This window comes from Hylobates moloch, unplaced genomic scaffold (assembly GCF_009828535.3).
Source record: "Hylobates moloch isolate HMO894 unplaced genomic scaffold, HMol_V3 SCAFFOLD_1, whole genome shotgun sequence".
Taxonomy (NCBI): Eukaryota; Metazoa; Chordata; class Mammalia; order Primates; family Hylobatidae; genus Hylobates; species Hylobates moloch.
Genome location: NW_026652276.1, coordinates 66,365,847 through 66,389,871, shown reverse-complemented (window position 1 = coordinate 66,389,871; position 24,025 = coordinate 66,365,847). Strand labels below are relative to the sequence as shown.

At 37.3% G+C, this 24,025-nt stretch overlaps 1 protein-coding gene across 1 annotated transcript in view; it reads right to left on the bottom strand.

Annotated features, from left to right (window-relative positions):
* The window catches only part of LNPK (lunapark, ER junction formation factor), a 120,711-nt gene extending 104,396 nt beyond the window's left edge, over positions 1–16,315 (bottom strand). The window contains exon 1 of the mRNA XM_058440936.1: positions 16,297–16,315. The gene's annotated coding sequence lies outside the window, so the exon portion shown is untranslated. The remainder of the gene's footprint in view (positions 1–16,296) is intronic.
* Positions 16,316–24,025: the final 7,710 nt, after the last annotated feature.

The window sequence follows — 24,025 nt, the reverse complement described above, 5'->3', positions numbered from 1 at the left end:
CACGCCTGTAATCCCAGCACTTTGGGAGGCCGAGGTGGGCGGATCACAAGGTCAGGAGATCGAGACCATCCTGGCCAACACGGTGAAACCCCGTCTCTACTAAAAATACAAAAAATTAGCCGGGCGTGGTGGCGGGCGCCTGTAGTCCCAGCTACTCGGGAGGCTGAGGCAGGAGAATGGCGTGAACCTGGGAGGCGGAGCTTGCAGGGAGCCGAGATCGCGCCACTGCACTCTGGCCTGGGTGAAAGAGCAAGACTCTGTCTCAAAAAAAAAAAAAAAAACTAGAAAAATGCTAGGCTGCTATGATAGAGACCCAAAAATAATGCAGTTGTTTGAAAAAGAAGTTTGTTTCTCTTACTTAACTGTCCAAGGTAAATGTTCTGGATCATCAAGAAACTGCTCTATGAAGTCATTTGGGGACTCCAGTCCTTCTATTATGCTGCATTGCCATTCCTAAGATCATTATCGTCAGCTCTACACTATAAGCTGAGTCACCGAGTTTCAGCTAGCAGGGAGGAGAAAGACAGAATGGATGAGGCTACCCTAGATTCAGAGGTGGCACACATCACTACCACCCCATTCTACAAGAAAGAACACAATTTCATGGCCACACTTGGCAAGGAGGCTGGGAAATGCATGCAATCTAACCACATGCCCAGGAAGTAGAGAATGTATTTAGGGGGAACATATAGAGTGTTGCAAACACTGTCAATATTTCTCCCCAGTATCTTAAGATCCCCTTTTACCTATTTGTGTTTCTGCTTCCAACAACAAACCCCAGGCTATTTTTCAGAAGACACTGGATCCCACTTGGCCAACATCAGAACATACCTGGGAATTTACTTTCCCCCATTCCACATTGCCCCCCAGGGGACTGGTTGGCGCAGAACTATGAAAGACCAGCTCCCTTGCCCTCCAGTCAGGACAACTCAGGTGTAACTTACCTTTCAGAGCTCCCCTTCAGACACAGGCTGAAGCAGCCCTCTGGGGGGTTAGCCTGAGATCCATCCTTGCTTGGCTGTCTTCTCTGTCCTGTCCTGCTTTCCCCATTCCTTTATTGGTTTCTCCCAGGAGTACTTTCCTAATAAATTACACACGAATCCTCATCTAAGGGCTTCCTTCTAGGAAACCCAATCTAAGGCACAGGATAAAGGGTTAAAGTGTGATAGAAGGTGCTGGATCATTTTTAGTGGCTTCCCACATATTATCAAAAGGAGTATTTGGACAAGTATGAATGACTTTAAGGAAGGAGGCCATTTCTCTTACTGTCTCCTGTCTCCAAAGGAAAGGAGGAAATAAAAACTGAAAAATAACAGACTGATCAGCGCCACTGGCCAGGCCTGTAGGCTAAAGATTAATCCCCCACCCGGTGGGCGCCTGTAGTCCCAGCTACTTGGGAGGCTGAGGAGGGAGAATGGCGTGAACACGGAAGGCGGAGCTTGCAGTGAGCCGAGATGGCACCACTGCACTCCAGCCTGGGCGACAGAGCGAGACTCCGTCTCAAAAAAAAAAAAAAAAAGATTAACCCCTACCCTAATCGCTTGTGCTATCTATAGATAACAGACAATGGTATGGAGAAATACTTGCCTTGCTCACCACTCCCACCTAGTCACGTACCCCATGCTTGCTCAATCTATCACAACCCTGTCACGTGCACCCCTTAGAGTTGTAAGCCCTTAAAAGGGCCAGGAACTCTTTCTTCGGGGAGCTCTGTTCTTGAGACGCTTCTGCTGAAGCTCCCGGCCAAATAAAGCCACTTCCTTCTTTGACCCAGTGTCTGAGGGGTTTTGTCCATGGCTCTTCCTGCTACAACTTAGCTCATAGATGTCGCCACTACTATGGAAAAAAGAAAACTCTAAAATATGTGTTTTAATTGTTTTGCAAGGGTCACATTCACATACACAAACTTAACTTTTGCAATGTGGGTATCTACAACCTGCTCAAAAAGTGAATGCAGTGGATCTGCAGCTGTGAAGAGCAAGCACCACCACAATAATGGGCCACGAGTTTGGAAATCTGAGGCGGACGCAAGATGCAGTTACCTATAGCTCGTGGCCCTCAGGCACTGGCCTCCCCACACTACTTCAGCAAGGACATCCCCAACAGGCTGCACAATAATACTCAGGCGCCTTTCCTTTACATGAAGCCACCATTTGCAGTGTTTTATCTCATCTACACACAGGAGAACTGGGAGTCTGAGAAATCCAAGAATAACCCAGCTGCCTATGAAAATGGCAAATGAGCAACTCAACTGGATGACTCATTTGGTTCTCGGTCTCTGAAAGACCCTTCTCTGGGATATGAGTCTTCATTGTAGTGTCTTGAAGACACGATAAATTTATAGACTGCACTGTTGTGTTTTTTTTTTTAATGAATGCACCTGCTTTTTATGTTATCAAATTAGGCTTCACAAACGTAGTATCTTCCAATTTGATATTTGACAACGATGAGAATGCAGTTAAATGAATGGAGTAGATGGGCAACAAAAGTCCTCAGTAATATTCTGCAGGGTATAACTCAGCATGGACTCAGAGCACTGCAGAACATAGAACATCAGGCTCGATGGCTCACGCCTGTAATCCCAGCACTTTGGGAGGCAGAGGCGGGCAGACTGCCTAAGTCCAGGAGTTCGAGACCAGCCTGTGCAACATGGTGAAACCCCTTCTCTTACTAAAAATACAAAAAAAAAAATAGCTGGGCATCGTCGTACATGCCCGTAGTCCCAGCTACTTGGGAGGCTGAGGTGGGAGGACTGCTTGAGCCTGGGAGATGGAGGTTGCAGTGAGCTGAGATGGAGCCACTGCACTACAGCCTGGGTAACAGAGAGGCCTTGTCTACACACACACACACAAGACATTATGGATTCTGAAAACTGAAACACTGAAGGATGCAAATATATCCCATGTAACTGTTTTGCACAAGGGTATTGGCAGCATAACCATAATGAAGTCTGGGAGTGGAGTAATTGGCAAAATATTAGCTGATTTAATTTTGACTTTACTAATTTTAACCAACTGTGATCCCCTTCTATGTTCCTAACTAATAAATTAATGTAGAGTTTTATGTTACATATTTTTTACAGTAGGATTGAAATATGTAAGTATTAGACTCATTTGTGTGCTGCAGAATCATTTGGTTTATATGAGTAATTGACTCAGTAAGAGAATTTTTTAAAATAGGTTTCCAATTTAAAGTATCACCTTTGATGAACACACACATCAGGAAATACATATGCTACTTAAAGTAAAATTAACTTGCATTGAGATTGTCTTATTCAAATTTTACTCTCTCAGAGCTCTGTAGACTTTTTGTGGCTCTGATCACAGTTTAAATTGTACATTTATTTTTATGATCATTTAGTTAATGTCTGTCTCCATCACTCAACTGTAGATCTATGAGAGCTGTTTTTGATCACCAGCAGTACATACAGTGCCTGACACATAGTAGGTATTCAAAAAGAATTTGTTGGCTGAGAAAAATTAATGAATATCTAAATATAGAAATATATATTAATTCTCAAAATAATCTTTACCAAGTATGTGGTATAAGTATTATTACTTACCACTCTGTAAATTATAGAAAATGGATAATACAAATGACTCTTGTCCATAGAAATGCAAATGATTTTATCCAGTATAATGCAATTGATTATTGCTATCTGGATAGATTAATTTTGCATCAATTTTCAGCATTCCTTATTGCCCCTATGTATGTGGTTCTTTGAATTCTTTTTTTAATTACTTATAACATCTTACTGGTTCCCTCATTAATTATGCATTAAAAAGGATTTTTGATATGTGCTAGTTTTATATTTGTATGACAGTCACGGTGTTACCTTCTTTTAGAAAATAACATTTAACAGTTTAACAATACCTTAATACCATCTTAAATAGTGCTAATAGGTTACTCTATGTACACAAAAGTGTATTGAGAATGAACTACACAAAGAGTACTGTGCTATGCCTGAACATAATGAACAATATAGTGATGGAATCTGGTATATAAACCAATGGCAGGAACAGAATATCTTTATCACACTTCTTACTAGAATTTAGGCCAGGTGTGGTGGCTCATGCCTGTAACCCCAGCACTGTGAGGGGCTAAGGTGGGAGGATGGGAGGATCACTTGAGCCCAGGAGTTTGAGACCAGCCTGGGCAACAAAGTAAGATCCTATCTCTACAAAAAATCAAGACACAAAAAATAAAAAAATTAGCCAGGCATGGTGCGCACGCCCGTGGTTCCAGCTAACAAGAGGCTGAGGCAGAAGGACTGCTTGAGCCCTGGAAGTTGAGGCTACAGTGAGCCATGTTTGTGCCCCTGTACTCCAGCCTGGGAGACAGAGCAAGACACTGTATCAAAAAAAAAAAAAAAAAAAAAAAGAATCTAGTACAGCTGCAAAGAGATTAGTAAAAGAATTATGCATACATATTTTGCTTTTCATCATTATTGTTACTTCATACAACCACAAATTACTAGCACTGCACTGTACCAATGGTACCCTGTCCCAGTTCTCTGGGATTTGCATGTCAGAGAAATATTTTATCTAAACCATCCATGTGAATATTTCAAAATATTCCAGTTTGCAGTTAAATTCATTCTTTTATTTCATTTTTTCTTTTTCCTTTTGTTGTTTTTTGTTCCATTTTTTGTACTTTATAAATAAAGAATTACTTAAAATTGGAAAAAGAGATAGCTCAAGCATTGAAATTTCAACTCCATACATGTTTCAAGGAGTGCAAAAGGTTATGCTTCAGGGAGTACTAAAATTACTTAAGATTTTTTTCAAACAAATGCCAAAAACTGTATCTGCTAATAAGTTTTGCCCAGCTTGGAAACCAAACTCACTCACAAAGTATGAGAACGCCAGATATACGACAATAAATATTTTTGGCATAGTTTCAAAGCTACATAATGCCAGACATAGACATGTAAAAGTAATGGCAAGAACTACAAAGATTATAAAAGAAATAAAGTCACAGTTCGTAATTCATATGATTATGTTCAATAGCAGGCTTAGACGGCTATCCACATAATAAGATCCACATGTAAAAGCATCAGCTTATTTTACTTGGTAAAAGATAACAAATATTAAAATGGCTTTTAAAAGTAAAATTTTGTTGAGAGCTTGTAAATGCATTTTTGCAAGCTCAAGGAGAACAGCTGAAATTGTTTTTTTGTTTCTATTTAGATTTCCAACTTCTGCTTCCCTTTTCGTCACACTCAAAAAAGTTAAGTAAAAAATGAAAGAAAATACAATCTCAAAGATCAAAACAGCTTTTAAATATTGTCACTATAATCTGTGTATTAAAACTGGACTGTAGGGGGAAACACCATTCCCCCAAAATTAAATAAATTCTGCATTGCATTTAGAGAAAGGATGAGGGAAATACAGCTGTCAGATGTTCAAACCTTGATTTGACTACTGGGCACAGATTATGGGGCTCAAAGCCAAAGTGAATAAAGCCAAAGCAATTCCCTTGTATCCTCCACTGCAAGGTGAGTATATAAAACTGGTTTTTAAGAGCAGGGATTCTAGCAATATTTTTTGCTTCTTGGAATATTTTATTTTAGACCCAAGAAAATCAAATTAAATTAAGTTTGTGATGGGTTTGATTTTCAAAGATAAAAGAAACACACCTTTGTGCTTTCTGTCTGCTTAATTTATGGATTAGAAGTGGTCAACCATCAGGATGGGCTAATGAAAAGCAAGACTGAGGGGAAAAGCTAGTGGAAGAAGAATGGAAGAAACTGTAGAATCTGAGATAAACTGTCAGTGCCTCAGGCAAGATAAACCAGAACACCACAGTGCCAAGAACAGCTAGCCTGAGGTTCAGTTCTTAGTCACAAGCAATACAGTGAATTGCGGTTCATTTTTTTAAAAGAAATTTGACTAACAGAAAATAATAATTCAGTAGGTGAACTGAAAATAATCACACTGTAATATTTTATATTAAATACAATGAAATATTTTTGTCAGTACTATAGGTCTATATTGTATTGAATTTTTATTCTGCTGTGAAAATATACAAAAGCTTTTGTTCCTTTTCAACCCAATGAAAATTTATAATGTAGGATAATTACATTGCATCTCTTATCTATCAGCTGTTATAAAATAAAACAATAATGTTTTGCAACACATATTTTTTCCTTAGTTCAAAGTTTGCATGAAATTTTTAAATAGCCCTCTAGCAAAGCACTGTTTGTGTTGAATACATTTGTAATGCATTGATGGTGATATACACTTCTCTTAGATGTTAGTGAAAATTTTTTGTTACAAAAAGACACTTCTCGACTGAGTTCTGTCCCTATTTACACATGGATCCTTTTAATGGATGTTGAGAGTCTTGATTTGGAACTTCTAATAGGCTCGTTTACATTTTGCAAATCTCTACCTTTGAAATAAAAATGCAGTGATCCACCCATCTGCAGACAATTAAGACCAGCAGCCAAGTATAAAAGGGTGGAGAACTTTTAATGGGTGTTTATAGATTGGAAGCACCGACCCCCTTTTAAATGAAAGAGGCCTAAGAAGAAATAGTAAGTGTTAAGGATAACCATGAAATTCATTTAACCCCCCAAGCAGAAGATCTGTTATCAAAGAATTTGCAGGATTCTACACCTTCCAACTTAAGGTTCTCAGCTTAAGTACTTAGCAAAAGTACTTTAAAAAGAAGTATCTTATTAGAAGTGTTTTGATTATAATTTCTTAGCTGCTTGAAGGTCAAAATGCAAGCCAGCAGGAAGACCAACAGTAAGGTATGTGATATAAAAACAAATATTTCCATAAAATCTTTGCCCTAGCAAAAAGAGAAATTCTTAGTAGGTTCAAGGTGGGAATTTAGGGAATAGTATTTTTTTACAGGAAATACTGGTTAGGCGTTTTATATAGGGGGTTCTGCATTTGTGAAGGGATAATTTGCTCTAAAATATGTGGGCAACCAGCCTAAATTCTCTAATTGAGTAGTTTGCTCATAACCCGAGGCCATTAGGTGAATGTAAACTGTTACAGGCTTAGTAAGAAAATAGTCCCATTAGGATTTTTTCTATTTGTATGTGGTTGCGGGTTAAAGTAACTGTTTCCAAAATCATGGATTAATGAAAAGCTCTTTTTTTCTGAGTTTGCAAATACCAGCTTTGAAATGCTCAAACTCAAATTAAGCCAAGGATTCTTTTTTTTTTAACAGTTAAAAAAAACTTTTACAAGATCAAGTCTCAACTGTAAGTTCCATTGTAAGTTATCTAAAAATAAAAATTAGAGATGTTTAATTAAATGGTTGTTAATAATAAATGAAAAACAGCCATATTTTCTTTGAATGTGTCATTCAGGTATTTTGCTCATGTCATAAAATGTCCAGTATTGGCAAATGCCAAAAACTTTGATGCACAGAAAGTGAGTATGACTTCTAGAAAATAAAAACTCATGCAGAAATTCAAGAAATGTTGTGTCCATATATTTCATTCGGTAATGCTCAGATGCCACACGTGCTGCATGTATGCTCGTATTTCTGTAAAGGAGAAGACAACTTTATGTGCTGCTGCTTGAATTAAATTCTGAACTTCTCTCTCGTAATGGATCTCTTCAGTTAAACAGTCTGCTTCCTTTCCTGTTTCCCGATTCCTGTTAACTCATCACATTGTGCTTTTTACTAAGTATGGCATACTTGTATAGCCCAGAGCAGGACAAGCGAGGAACGCAAAATAGACTGTGTAATATTTCTTAAAATCAGTAGTAACTGTATATGCAGAAGAAATTCAGTCAAGGGAGGAAAAATCTGACCAAATACGTCAGGTAAATTTAATAGACATACTCAAAATTAAAGTAATTCATGTGTCTTTTTCATGTCTCTATTTCTCCTTTGAAATTGGCTCCAGCACTAGTAAGGTTGTGGATGCTAGTATTACATCAAATCTTATTTTAAAAATTGAATTACACAAAAACTTTTTTTAGCAACTTAATTTTTTAAATATACACTTAGAGCTGAACACAAATCTCTCTCTCACCTGAGAGTGCTAGGTGTTTTCTTCAGCTGTTTAACTTTTTACTCTGTGATGTTTTCTTTTTTCATTTTAAAATGTCTCATTTCAAAACATTATAAGATTACAGAAATACCCTAAGTATATATTTGTCCAACAACTTAGCTGAAAAAAAATCAGAATAATATGTGAGAAACTCCTTAAAAAGAGAAAATTTTTTTAAAAATGTTAAAGCAGAATTGTTCTGAAATGACTTACAAGAACTGGAGAGAGAAACTTATATACACATTGGAGTACATGAAGAGAGAAGAGATTTTCAAAGAGGCTTGCTCTACAATGAAAGTATGTCTAAATTCCACACCTTGAAAGCAGGTAGAAAAGATTTCCAGAACAGCCTGATAATTTTTAATAGCTTTTTAAAAACTTTCTAAAAGATAATCATAAAGATAATTTATTTACTATCCTCTTTCAGTTGAGATTGAAGATGGAATTCTTGAATCATAAATTTTGGAAGAATTGAAAGATGAGATTTGCTAAAAGAACTGATGATAAAGGAAATATAAATTGATTCTGGTAGAAACCAAATGGAGAAAAAGAATTTGTCATCAAAATTGTTCCCTTAATTCCTTATTTTCAAAACTAATAAAATAATACTATAAAGAGGAAAGGTAGAGATTCATTAGATTCTTTCACATACCACCTTACCAATATTTGTAATATCAGATATAACTAGGAATTGTATTACAAGCAAAATGAAAATGGATGTTTCTGTAGAGAACAATTATGCTTGAAATGACCAAAGACACAATAAAATTATAATGATAAAAGTTCTTAAATCCATTCATGTAAACATACTATTAGAAACTATCTGCACATAATGAGGCTTCAAAAGGATCCTAGATGGTTTCTCAGAAGGTTTACAGGTGAAATTTTAAAAGAATAAAGGTCCCATCCCTCTTATATTCCATCTTGCATGTACAGTAACTTTAATAAAATTTTTTAGATGAATGAGAAAGAAGAAAAGCAAACTGGTCATGATACAATATCTATCTTGTGAGAAATAAAATATTACAAGTCTAAATATTTGTTCTTACTAAAATATGACTTAAAATAGGTTTTCCTGGTAGATAACTGTTGAAGTTAGGTGAAAGTGTTTCATTATAGCATTCTGTTTTGTATATGTTTAAAATTTTCCATAATAAAAAGTTTAAAAGATAAAAAAGCAGATTCCTCAAGATTTGGAGAGTAGATAAATTGGCATTTGCAAAGTTTGTTTCTATTTAGGAACAAAAACTTGGAGAATCATTGCAGAATTTCTTCTCTGGGAAGGATTTACTGGGGGAAGGGATGCTAAAGTGGCATCTACTCTGTCTAGTGATAATAAAATAAGAAGGTAGAATGAGGCAGAACGGGAAGCCAGAAGGGAGGGGCAGGATAGCAGTTTTAAGCATAGTGGCTATTTTAATAGTACAAGACTTTGTTCTTCTGATGCTTCACCACCTCATTAACCTGTGTGTCATTCTGAAGTATTTTGCCATGCTCTGATGATTAGAGACTTGCTCACTAACAACACATTTTAAATGCAAGTTCTTCCCTGGAGTCATGGTGAATTAATTTTCAATTAGTTTTCATTAATGAACTTCATTTTTATGGTCCTAATTGCTATCCCAGCTTCAGGAAACTAAGCAAGTACTTTGGTGGGGTGTGGGGTGGGAGGCCGCTCTAAGAGCCAAGAATATTCTGGGCCCTTTTCAAAAGACTTTACTTCAGTCATCCTCCAAAAAATACATCTAAATTATAAATCAAACACTCACCAATAGAACCCGTGCATCTTTTCTGTGGTCTTGAGAAGTATGTTATTGCTAGCTTCATCTGGAGTTTACCTTGCGTCCCAAAACCAGGATCAGGGAGGGAAACAGATTTAAGCAGAGAAAAAGAGCTACTGGAAGTTCTAGAGAAATTGTCTAAGGTAAGGAATCATTTTCTCTTCCAGAAAAAAAGGAGACCAAGGATGTCTATGACGATCTTATTATCATAATTATGTCCATATTTTCAATGAGCAAATAAATTTCCTGCAAGCAGGTCACTTCATCTTCTTTCTTCAGTGAAAAGAATGAATACCAACCTATTCAGAATCTTCTTTCCTCTATACAGAAATTCATCACCACTTCCTTTTGTAAGCTTCAGTGTTAAAATCAGAATAGGCTATATCTGTACTTTAGGAAATATTGAGTAATCATTACATATTGTTTACAATAATTCCCTTCAGTTGTTAATATTTTTAAAATCTGTCTGCCATGTGGAAATTCTATCCTGAATTGTTTCTATCTAGTACTAATGCCAAATTTCTTCCTACTTGGAAAATTTTTAAAAAAAATTATGTTTTAGAGATGGGGAACTCACTATAATGCCCAGGCTGACCTCGAACTCTTGAGCTTAAGCAATCCTCTGGCCTCAGCCTCTTGAGTAGCTGGAACTACAGGCATGCACCACCACACTTGGCTTACTTGGATAATTTTCAGTCATTGTAAAGTAATAGTAGAAGATGTTTTACAAGCATAATACATATAAATAATAAAAGAATAAGAGATACATAAGCTTGTACCTGACAGAGTTCTGCTCCCATTTCTACGGTGTGGGCAAGTCACCCACTCTTTTTTTTCTTTAGACAGGGTCTTGCCCTGTTGTCCAGGCTGGAGTGTAGTGGCACAATCTCAGCTCACTGCAAACTCCACCTCCCAGGCTCAAGTGATCCTCCCACCTTGGCCTCCCAAGTAGCTGGGACTACAGGGGCAAGCTACCATGCTTGTCTAATTTTTGTACTTTTAGTAGAGACAAGGTTTTGCCATGTTGGTCAGGCTGGTCTCTAACTCCTGGGTTCAAGTGATCCACCCGCCTCGGCCTCCCAAAGTGCTGGAATTACAGGCGTGAGCCACCGCACCTGGACTCACTCATTCTTTCAATGACTTAGTTTCCTCTCAAGTAAAAAAGTTGAGCCTGGATTTTTCAGAGTCAAATAAAGATTCAAAAATAGTTTGTAAATAATCACAAATAAGTCTAATACATAAAGACAAACTGCATAGTAAAATCAGTGTTCTTGGGTTGCTAATGAAGGACTAATAGCCTGAGTAACACACCCACAAACCAACACTCTAACAACGCAGGAAGCCACTGTGATGCTCTGTGCCACAGGATGAAGACAATAAGATGTCTGTACTCTTCATTTCCAGTCTAAAAACGATCTGATGCTCATGAAATACTTATCACCCACAGCCTGAGACTTTATCTTTGTAAAATTTAATAAAGATTTTTATTTCTTATTATTTTCGTCATGAAAAACTGAGTTTGTTGATAGCTTAATTCTTTTTTTTTTTTTTCTCTCTCGAGGAGGGACATATTTTAAAGCATATCATGGTCTTAGAATTTAAAAAAGTATTTTATCTTGTTACTTTGACTTAAAAATATGTTATTTTTAAATTAGTTGTGTTAATGCTTCCCTTTGCACAGAAATAATTATTTCAATATTCTTTCAGTTAACATTAATAGAGTGCTGATTTCCTCATAATACTGAAATCTTCAGAATCATATCTAAACAAAACAAAACTTGAAGATGGGGTCCTGCTCTGGAGGGATTATAAAATAGTTGAGATGATAAAAAGGAATACATGAAACTACAGAGCAGTGACAAAGCAACAGATGAATAAGTAGAAAATAAAGCAGCAGAAAATGTAAGTGGAAGTGTCCAGGGCATGTAGAATAGAGTAAATTATGATGGACATAAACCTTAGCTAGTGTTTTACTATCTTCATTTACTTCCTCCAGCAGAAGCAGTTTCTCTACATTGCTGATCACTTTATTGTGAGAACAAACTCAGATTTTAATTCTTCTCAAATGAGAAGTATCTTATAGACAGAAGCATTTCTTGGCATTCCATTCCGCCCCACCCCCACGGAAAGACATAAAGATGAAACTGGGGGCCAGGCCCAGTGGCTCACAACTGTAATCCCAGCACTTTGGGAGGCCAGATGGGCAGATCACTCAAGGTCAAGAGTTCCAGGCCAGCCTGGGCAACATAGTGCAAACCCCGTCTCTACTAAAAATCGAAAAATTAGCCAGGCATGGTGTTGCACACCTGTAATCCCAGCTAATCCAGAGGCTGAGGCAGGAGAATCACTTGAACCCGAGAGGTGGAGGTTGCAGTGAGCCAAGATCGCACCACTGCACTCCAGCCTGGGTGGTGACAGAGTGAGACCCTGTCTCCAAAAAAAAAAAAAAAAAAAAAAAGATATAAAGACAATGGCTCTCACAAAATTCAGCAAGAAACTACAAATGAGAAATACTTTATTATGTAAGTCATTTTTAAAGATCTGGAATATCACTGTATTGTTTGGATACAGATTACAGTCCAATCTATAAAAATATAAAAAGAACTATAGATAATAAAACTATAAAAATATAAAAAGAGGCCAGGTGCAGTGGCTCACACCTGTAATCCCAGCACTTTGGGAGGCTGAGGCAGGTGGGTCACCTGAGGTCAGGAGTTCAAGAACAGCCTGACCAACATGGTGAAACCCCATCTCAACTAAAAATACAAAAATTAGCCAGTCGTGGTGGCAGGCGCCTGTAATCCCAGCTACTCGGGAGGCTGAGGCAGGAGAATCGCTTGAACCCGGGAGGCAGAGGCTGCAGTGAGCCGAGATCAAGCCACTGCACTCCAGCCTAGGTCACAGGGAGACTCCATCTCAAAAAATAAATAAATAAAAAGAACTATAGATAATAAAACTGAATGAGCAGGAACAACACTAACCTTCAGAAGTGATCTACTAGGTAATGCAATGAATTAAGAGTGCTATGTTAAAGCCTTTAGAGGTGCTTAATCTGTAATAAATTATTGTATTTTTAACAAAACATTGTCTGACTAATCAATTATAAAAGTAAGATCCACAGTCTGACAATGGCATGGTAAAAAGAGGTCAGATTTTCGAGTCAGACAGATCTGAATCAATCCCACTTCTGACATTTATGAACAGGTCCTTTGGCAAGTTTCTTCACTTCTCTGAGTCTCAGTTTTCTTACCAGTAAAATACAAATAATAATAATACCTACATTATAAGGATTTTGTGAGGATTGAATGACATGACTCATGTAAAGTGTTTTGCACATGGTAAGCATTAAATAAAAATAAACCATTGCTATGATATACTCGGCTAAACATTCAGACCCAAACAAGACTCTCTAAGGAGGATGAGAGAAGTTATCTTACAAAATCATCTCATCAGTGAAGTCAATAAAATATTTTCATTAAAAACCACTAATAAATTTGAAGACATAGCCAAATAAGAAGTATGTGACTGGCACCTCAAAAAACTGAGACGTCACCAGTTTACAAATCTCAACTTCTGGCACAAAAATCAAGCAGTTAATATCATTCTGCCTTTATAATTCCACTGAAACACAGGATAATTGGTTCTATATTTTGCTTTAACTATCCTGAGTTAAAATAAACAATAAGATACATGTCCAGTGTTTTCTCATGAATAAAGCATAAGTGGATATATGTGGTTTTATTAGGTTGGATGGGAAAATAAACTTCCCTGCAGCCATGCACCTATTTTCTACACATTCCAATATGGGAAATGTCAATTTCTTTAAGAGGACCACTGTGAAACTGGCCCGTAAGTACATTTTCTTAAGCCCCACATAATAAGGATTTTCCTAACATGTTATGTGTTTTCCCAAAACATTAAGGAATGTGTTTCAGGATTCCCTAACCTTAATCATAATGTTCTTATAAGATGTGTGATTTGTTATATTTATAACAAATAGTGAAGTTATAGTGGCTGAAAGTCAAATAGCATTACCAGAAAAAGGCAATGAGAGAGAATTGGGTAATATTATAATTCTGACTCTTCAAGATACATGTTAAAATAAGGCGTCTTACCGTATGTGGTAAAACTAATAGAATATTATTGCCCCCGTTCTAGCCTAGTAAGATATTAGTTATTTTGCTTTCTTTTTTGGAACAGTAGTACATGTACACAGTTTCAAAAACTGAAAAGTTTAAAAGGATATGTGCCCCTCACTGATCTTCCAAGTAAACTTGGTTTTTAACACTGAAGCACTATTCAGTCATGCATCTTATAAATGTAATCTCACATTGATTTACCTGATAACCAAGACAGTTAGATAGACTAGATAATTGGATAGAGACACAGAAACTTTTACTTCTGATTTTATATATATAGCATTAGTTAATAACATATTAAATAAGAAGTAAATTGACAAATATCACGTTACCAAGATTTTTAGTTCTGAAGAAAATATCTAACACAATGAGTGTCTACTGTACTACAAAAGACCATCAAGAGAAGCTCTGAAAACCGTATCATCGAAAGTACCACATACATGGAGTCAAAAGGAGAACTGAAGCAAATACATAAGCTGCTGTCTAACCAGACCCAAATAACAGAATTTTTGTAGTCATAGACAAGGATAATTTATGTTCCTATTGATACTCCTAAGACCCTGCAAGCTGAAAGTGCCCTCTGAACCACAAAGCAGTCCAATTGTTTGATTTAGTCTTAATATTAAAGTCAACTTGTTACATCCTATTTCCTTGAAATTTATGATCCAGATCTAAAAGTTTCTTATGTGTGACAATTTTTTCATTACCCAGAATGTTAAAGTAATCATAATATTTTATTATCCTTAATTATTTAGAAAGAGGGGTTTCCTTTAAGTATAAAATGAAAATAAGAGGGACTATAGGAAAATGAAAGACAATCTTTGCCCATATGGCTTTATAAGGAAGACTTCTGTTTGTCCTCATTGTTGAGTGAATTAGTGTTAATATTGGCTTAATGTGGACTAAACAATTTTATCATTTTTTCAATTTTTCTAATAAATTATATATAATCAAACATTTAGACATTTAATTGATTTTGATTCCATGAACATAGTATCTTAAATGCATATAAATGTATTTCAAATGATTAAAGGGTAGTTATTTAGATATTTCATATAAGGAAAAATACTCTTTAGTAAATACAAGTAATTATGCTAAGATATGATAAATGTATAATGAACATTTATGGTACTCAGTTTTATGAGTTAACAACCTAATACTAATTTTACTAATTTCTTCAGAGCTATTGTTCTCTATTTTTTACATTTACTTATTTAAATAAATGATATATTGTATATGGTTTGAATAGCCACCTTAAAACCTCTCTCCCCAAATGTAATTTAGAACATAAATTATTACATAGGAAACTGCTTTTAGAACTTCCAATTGATAATTGTAAAAATATTTTAAGGATGCTTTGCTTTGAGTTTTTAAAATATTTCAAGCCGGCAAGGCGCGGTGGCTCACGCTTGTAATCCCAGCACTTTGGGAGGCCGAGGTGGGCGAATCACAAGGTCAGGAGATCGAGACCACGGTGAAACCCTGTCTCTACTAAAAATACAAAAAATTAGCCCGGAGTGGTGGCGGGCGCCTGTATTCCCAGCTACTCGGAGAGGCTGAGGCAGGAGAATGGCATGAACCCGGGAGGTGGAGCTTGCAGTGAGCCGAGATTGAGCCACTGCACTCCAGCCTGGGCGACAGAGCAAGACTCCGTCTCGAAAAAAAAAAATTAAAATATTTCAATCATATTAAATTGTTCTATTAACTATTAATTTATTTATATTTGTATGCAACAACATTCGAATATTTTTGTTTTGACAGAAACCAAAGGAAGCAAAAAAAAATGCACAATTAAACCAAAAAGATACTGTGTCATTCATACTCAAACACCACAGGACATGTTAAGAGAGCCATTAAAATAGCATTCTATTGTGTTATTATGACACATAGTAAGTTTCCAAAACTAACAGAGAGGGTATTTTGCTGCCTGTTGGCATGCATCACAGTCTTAATACGGTTTTTTTAAGGGTGGGAGAAGAGTTAAAAATGTCTTATGTGTTCTGATAAGTACTTTTTTTTTTTTTTGAGACAGGATCTTGCTCATTTGCCCAAGCTGGAGTGCAGTGGTGTGATCACAGCTCACTGCAGCCTCAACCTCCCCAGACTCAGCTGATCCTCCCACCTCAGCCTCCTGAGTAGCTGGGACTACAGGAATGCACCATCACACTTGACTAATTTTTTTTTTTTTTTTTTTTTTTGGTAGAGATGGGTCTCCTTATGTTGCCTAAGCTGGTCTCAAATTCCTGAGCTCAAGCAGTTCTCCCGCTTTGGCCTCCCAAAGTGCTGGGATTACAGGCATGAGCCACTATGCCTGGCCCTGATAAGTACTTTTGAGAGTTTATTAGGCATTAGTCACTTTTAGATATGTTGTTTTGGGTGAGAAAACACTCAGCAATCACATTTCCTCTGTTTTCTTTAGAGTTCTTTTCTCTATGTCTATCCCAGCCACCTTCCGGGGTTGCTTCTCTGTTCTCTTCCTCTTGGCCCAACTGCATTTAAAAAGGATATTTGAAAAACAAATTGGTGAAGGTATAAACTTCTTCAGTTATGTTATCTGTTCATGCCTGACCTTATAGTTTGGGCACTCCCCTTGGCCTTTCACACGTGCAGTAGCATCTCCAATTTTGTTCAAGATTCAAAAGGTTAGCTCTGTCTCTGCACACCCTTGACACTCGCAGTGTAACTAAAGTCACTCTCAGTTAGCTTCACCTTTCTGAAATATTCAGTTTATGCCCTAGAATGTGCTCACTATATAAATAACATTTCAATAGGATTCCAAAATATGGAAGGTATTTCTAAATCATAAGGAAGAACATAGAATCTCATCTCAAACTCCACATAGCTAGGTCACTATGTGGCACTATTTTCAAGACGAAATGAAGGTTTCAGAGTTATATGAACTCAGCCTCACTGCCCAGGCATACACTTTTCAAATATTAATTAGGATACCATCTGTGGCTTCAATAAACCATACTGGGGCCTCCTCCTTCAAACCTCCAACCACTGCCATTTGAGTATGAAGCATCCATTGGCCATTTGATTCACCAGGTGTTAAATTTCTCTTTGAGCATGTTATATTTAGATTTCTGAGTAAGATGACAGTAATATTTAGTTCAATGCCCCTCATTTACCCCCATAGAGGTCAAAGGGCAGGACATATTTTGAGGCCAATTACTCTGTCTCTTTGGTTTAGAAGGACATTAGTTATGCACTCTTCAAAACACAAAAGGTAAAGTAGTTTTCCTGCATCCAAAATTACCGACAGCACATAGTAAGAGATTCCAGCCCCACTGAGTTACTTTTTCACATGGTGTGACATGACAAAGCACAGACACAAATTCACCAGGCAAAAGATAGCGGAGTGTTGATAGTTGTCTTTAGCTGACTTTTTCTTCCTGGAGCCAGAGGGAGGACTTAGACATAGCATGCATAAGAAGACTGGCACTGGATTTAGACAGTCTGGGTTCAAAATTCACACATTGCTAGCTGGTGACTTTGGAAAAGTTAATTTAAGCTCAACTTTCTCCTCTATCAATTAGAGTTAATAACAGTATCTGCTTCATAAGGCTTAAATGAGATAATGCATGCAAAGTGTCCAGTATGTGGTTAGCATCTAGTAAATGTTCATTATTATTATTTCATTCATTCATTCAACAAGCATTAAACACCTACTACAAAGCATCCTATGGATGAAGAAACTGAGGCACAGAAATGTTGGACAGGTATCCAAAGTTACTATTAAAATAGGACTGGAACACAGATGTCCTAATGTCAATTTATCTCACTAGGGTAAGTTGGTTCTCCTAATGGGTTATTAAAAACTCATCTTAGTTTTGAGAAGCAGCCAGGAACTTCTCAATAAATGAACGAAACAGCCAGTTTTTTGCTTTGGTTTTGTGAAGGGTGTAATGGTTTCAAACATATCTGCAATGAGAAACATATTGCAAACATGTCTTCCATGAGCAAAGCAAAATAAGACTGAGATGTAAATGTGACCCACCAAAAGAAAGGCCAGCAAATCCTTAAGCCACCCAAAAAATCCATCTCACTGCTTTACCTGTGTCTTGCTCAATCTAAAAAAAAAACCTGTTGTCAGTAGGGCCCGAGACTTTTATTTCTTTAATTGTATATATTGCCTTTATGTCTTCATATAATGGGATTTATATAAATTTCAATCAATACTAAGCACAAAAAAATGAGTGATGATCAGGAGGAGAAAGGGTCCCTGTGTATTGATTATTTTCTCTAATGAGTGGTTATACCCGAAGACTGACTAACAGAGTAGTTATACTAAACAGATTAGCCCACATTCACCATGCCAAAGCTGATAATGGATTCTCTATGGAACAAATATCATATCACTCAGATCTTTATACATCACTACTACTGAATTGAAAATTTCAGTTTCTGTAAACACAAAATAATATAAGAACACATAAAAGACTATAAGATGATGTCAAAGTAAATACAAATTTCTTCACTTTTTTTTTTTTTGAGACAGAGTCTTACTCTATTGCCCAGGCTGGAGTTCAGTGGTGCGATCTTGGCTCACTGCAACCAATACCTCCTAGGTTCAAGCGATTCTCCTGCCTCAGGCCTCCAAGTTGCTGAGATTACAGGCATACGTCACCACACCCGGCTAATTTTGTATTTTTAGTACAGATGGGGTTTCACCATGTTGGCCAGGCTGGTCCTGAACTCCTGACCTCAGGTGATCCACCTGCCTTGGCCTCCCAAAGTGCTGGGATTATGGGCGTGAGCCATTGTGCCTGGACTTCTTCACATATTTCAATTGAAATCTAAACATATGATAATATGGTTGTTTCTGCACAATAGCACAAACATTTGCTTTTATGAAAAAGTGACAAAATCAGTAATTAGTGGTCACAAAAACACTTCATTGTTTATTCACGACCAATCAAAAAATGAGACCTTTTCCCACTGAAAGAATAGAAAGTAATTACAATACAGATATTCAAATAATTTGATGAAATTTAATTGATGCTCTATAAGTGGAGTTACCAAACATCTTTGACCAGAATGCTGAGATTTGGTGGGAGGGAGTAAATCTACATTTGATGATGTAAATATTTCAGAATGTTGAAACTTGATTTTTCCTAAACTCCTTTATTTGAAAACTACCAAAAATTATATGAAAATAAAATTTAAAACAGCAGGAGTCAAAATGCGTATTTTGAATGACAGCAGTTCCATTGGCTTATAATCATTTCTCTAGCCCAGATAAAAACCTCCTTATAGCCTTGGTTCCAAGATTGTGCATTTCTGATGCAGTTTATTGTAAGAAAAGTAAGACAGTCCTGGTCTATGTAAGTGCGTTTAAAATTTACACTGCTGAGCCGGGCGCGGTGGCTCATGCTTGTGATCCCAGCACTTTGGGAGGCCGAGGCGGGTGGATCACAAGGTTAGGAGATCAAGACCACGGTGAAACCCCGTCTCTACTAAAAATACAAAAAAATTTGCCAGGCGTGGTGGCGGGCGCCTGTAGTCCCAGCTACTCGGAGAGGCTGAGGCAGGAAAATGGTGTGAACCCGGGAGGCGGAGCTTGCAGTGAGCCGAGATTGCGCCACTGCACTCCAGCCTGGGCGACAGAGCGAGACTCCATCTCAAAAAAAATAAATAAATAAAATTTACACTGCTAAGAAACATAACCTTGATAACAAAAGAGAGTGGGAATGAATATTATTACAAATGACAAGATTTTTGAATGCAGAACTGGCATTTGACAGTGTCATTTACAATAACTGAGTTTTTTAATTTATGTAATTCCTGAAGTATCTTTCTGTTGTGCATAATATTTAGTTTTTGGTCACATTGCAATATAGCTTTGTGCTTAGTATATTCACTTTTATATTCTTCCTCCCCTGGTACCATGCCAGTTTTGAAGCTGATCATATAAGATTTTTCATTACTGAAGAGGAGTTGACACTAATTTTCTCATTCATTTCACACACAAAATTTTTTTCTGTTTTGAAGAAAAAAGTCTCACTGGGCAGCAGCCCAGGCGGGAGTACAATGGTGCAATCATGGCTCACTGCAGCCTCAACCTTCCTAGGCTCAGGTGATCCTCCCACCTCTCCCTCACAAGTAGCTGGGACCACAGGCATGCACCACCATGCCTGGCTAATTTTTTTTTTTTTTTTGGAGAGACTGAGTTTCACCATGTTGCCCAGGCTGGTCTTGAACTCCTGGGCTCAAGCAATCCACCAACCTAGACCTCCCAAAGTGCTGGAATTACAGGCATGAGCACCACACCCAGCCCATTGTTTTAGAGCGTCTTTTATGTACCAGTTAGGGATCTGTGCTGAGAAGAAGTCATGGTCCCTGCTGTCATGTAGCTTAGCATCTAGTGAAGGAACCAGACTTTTAATAAATAATCACACAAATAAGTGTATACAGTAGTCCTCTTTATCCCTGGTTTCACTTTCCACAGTTTCCATTACCCATGGTAAAACGTGATCTGAAAATAGATGAGTACAGTATAATAAAATATTTCGAGAGAGAGAAAAAAACAGATTCACATAACTTTTATTACAGTATATGGTTATAATTGCTCTATTTTATTGTTAATTATTGTTAATCTCTTCCTGTGCCTAATTTATAAGTTAAGCTTTATCACAGGTATGCATGTATAGGAAAAAACAGTATATATAGGGTTCAGGCATATCCCCCAATACAGGCATCCACTGAGGGTCTTGGAAAACATCCCTCCGGGATAAGGGGAAACTACTGTAGTTTAAAGGCAGTAAGTATTATGAAGGAAGACTATAGGGTGCCATGAGCTAGAACATGACTCAGTTTGGGAGATCAGGGAAAATCCATTCTGCAGATCTGATCTCTAAGGTGAGAACTAAAAAAAGAATGAGTTGACTAGGCACGCAAGTGGTTCGACAGAGTAGACTTTGGGATTGCTTCCCTCCCTACCCCTCACCACAGACTTCCCTTACATAGGTGGGTTTGAGCTGGTATAGACCTGCCCTCACCTCAAGCATTGGGCACTGATTGGTCCGATTTAATCTCCTTGCTGTGGTGATTGGTTCAAAGATGGACTGGCCAAAACAAGTCAGCACATGACAGTCTTCACAAGTCACAGTAATTGGTTCTTGGGGAAAGGAGGGGAGTGTGACCCAAATTTGGATAATCAAAATGAAACTCAGGACTTTTGTCTGAAGATGGGGGAAAAGTTGCCTCCCTTCTTGAATGTGAACAAGGACATGCAGCCCAGGAGCCAGCAGCAGCTCTCTCTCTACCACAAGAAAGGCCAGCTTGAAAGTAAAGCCAGCAGGGAGGAGAGGATAGAATCAGGATCACCACAATGAACCAGAACCCTCATGGCATTATGAACAGAAGCCTGAACCACCCCTGATCTTTCCAGCTTGCTTTTCTGTTAATAGCAACTAAAAGTATTTTAACTGTTACTGGCAAAGGGGATTCTAGGCAGAGGAAATGTTATGTGAAACATTATGTGAAAACCCCAGAGCAGGAAAGAATATAACACAATGTTGGATAGCACTCACTTATCCTGCACATGAATTCACTCCTTTGATCCTCTAAGAACACTGTGCTCCATGCTGTTCTCTCTGCCTCTGGTATTTTTTTCTACCTCCAACCTGCCTATCAAATCCTACTCATCCTTCAAAATCCTATTTAAGTACTTCCTCCTTTTCTACAAGCCCTTCCGCAATCACTTTTACCCACTTCTCCTTACTGACTCTAGACAATTTTTTTCTAATTTCAATTTCAGCATCTGCTGTATGCTGACTCAACATGCCCCCTACCTGTTCTCCAATGCACTTCGGCACTCCCATGCCTTTGCCCAGCACATTTTCTCAGCCTGGAATGAACTTCCTCCTAGGGCATCTATTGACAGACCCTTCAAACATCTATAATGCCACCTCTCCTAGAAAGCCTTCGCTAATCCCCCAGTAGGATGTGAACATTATCTATTTCTCCACTAGATTTGTCCTTTATTGAGGACAGGAACCATTTTTTATTCAACTTGAGTTCCCACAGCCTTACTACAACAGAGTAGACATTAGAGATAAGTGTTTACTGAATAAATAAGTCGTTGAATTGTTAGATGAATAAACAGATTCCTCTAAATAGATAGGTGAACAGATAGATAGATATAGAGACATAGATATGTATATACAAATTGAGAATCCCTTATCTAAAATACTTGGGACCAGAAGTGTTTTGGATTTCAATTTTTGTGGGGGGCTTGGCATATTTGCATATACATAAAGAGATATCTTGGGGATGGGACCCAAGTCTTAAACACAAAATGTATTTATGTTTCATATGAACCCTATACACATAGCCTGAAGGTAATTTTATTTTTCCCTTGGGGACCCAGAATAAATTGTGTGTTGTGTGCCTGTGTTTTGACTGCAACCCATCAGACAAGGTCAGATGTAGAATTTTCCTCTTGTGGTGTTATGTTGGTGCTCACGAAGTTTCAGGTTTTGGAGCGTTTTGGATTTCAGATTTTCAGATTAGGAACACTCAACCTGCATATAGTTAAGTTTTATGGAAAAGGATCCATGTCTACTTTTTAAAATCCATAGTAAATAGCAGCATACAGAAGTATGTCGTAGGAATTAAATATAAGTATATATTGAATGAAAAAATACATATGAGGTGCTAGAATTTACAATAATCAGAAGAATGAGGACTTAAGCAAATGTGTTTGATGTTTTTCTGTTTTTTTCTTTTAACTTGGAAGATATAGAATGTCATTCAGCAACTTTTTATTTAATGCCTAAGACACTCATTGCCTGTGACACTAATCATCAGAGCTGTTACTAAAGTCACTGATGTACAAGAATATGCAGCTAGTAGAAACCAGAAATGTTGTTCATGTTGTTAAGCACTAAATATTAGTGAATTGCACTTGAGAGCAAATAGCTTCAGCTATAAGTATGGGACTAAAAGAACCAAAGACCAGTGTTTACTTCCTTCTGTGAAATGCTCTTTTGAAATGGCAAATAGACTTTTGTAATGAGAATATCATTCAGCGGATCAAACTGGAAACCTAACTACTTTATCGTTTTTCTTTAGAGTCAGCCACTTCAGTTTTTTAAGTTACATTAAGATTTTTGGTGCCATTCATACAAAGTTAGTGGGAATATACTTGGTAAAGACTTTTTGAAGGACAATTTGATATTATCTATCAAAATGTAAAATATATATAACCCATTAAGTCCACTTCTAGTAACCCATCCAAAATAAAAACTCACACTAGAGCACAAGGAAATATGTACAAAAAATGTTTGGTACAATATTATTATTGGCTGAAGACAACCTGAATAGCCATTAGTATGGGAACGGTTATATAAGCTGAAGTATTTTGAGACTGTACAATACTACACCTCTGCTAAAAAGAATGAAGGGGATCTGTATGTATTGGTATGAAAGAATGTCAATAATAAATTCTTGCAGAAGCTGCGTGGTGAGTACTTAACTTTTCTCTCTACTTTTTTGAAAGTTTGAAAATTTCTATAATGAAAAAGATTTTTAAATATCATCTAGAGCTCCACTTCTACTTAGGATCTAGAAAGCTTCAAGATAACATTGCTAATACAAAAAATTAGCCGGGCGTGGTGGCGGGCGCCTGTAGTCCCAGCTACTCGGAGAGGCTGAGGCAGGAGAATGGCGTGAACCCGGGAGGCGGAGCTTGCAGTGAGCCGAGATTGTGCCACCACACTCCAGCCTGGGCGACAGAGCGAGACTCCGTCTCAAAAAAAAAAAAAAAAAAGATAACATTGCTGCCATCCTAATAACAAGAAAAAAATGGATAATCTACAAAATCATAATTTTTCTTTAACCCATTAGAGACCCTGAGGATACAAGGCAACTGTATGAACTAAATTCCAAAGACCGACAAACTTCTTCAAGGAAAAAAAGGAACACTTAAATTTTTACCTTTGTCACAGCACAGAAGGAATAGGTAACTACCATTTAAGGTAGGTTTAAAAAAAAGGAGCAAAATTTTTAACAAATTCCTAAAGACTAGATGTGGGCTAGTGTATCAATTTAGAATAAATGGGAACCCTGGGCCTCTACAA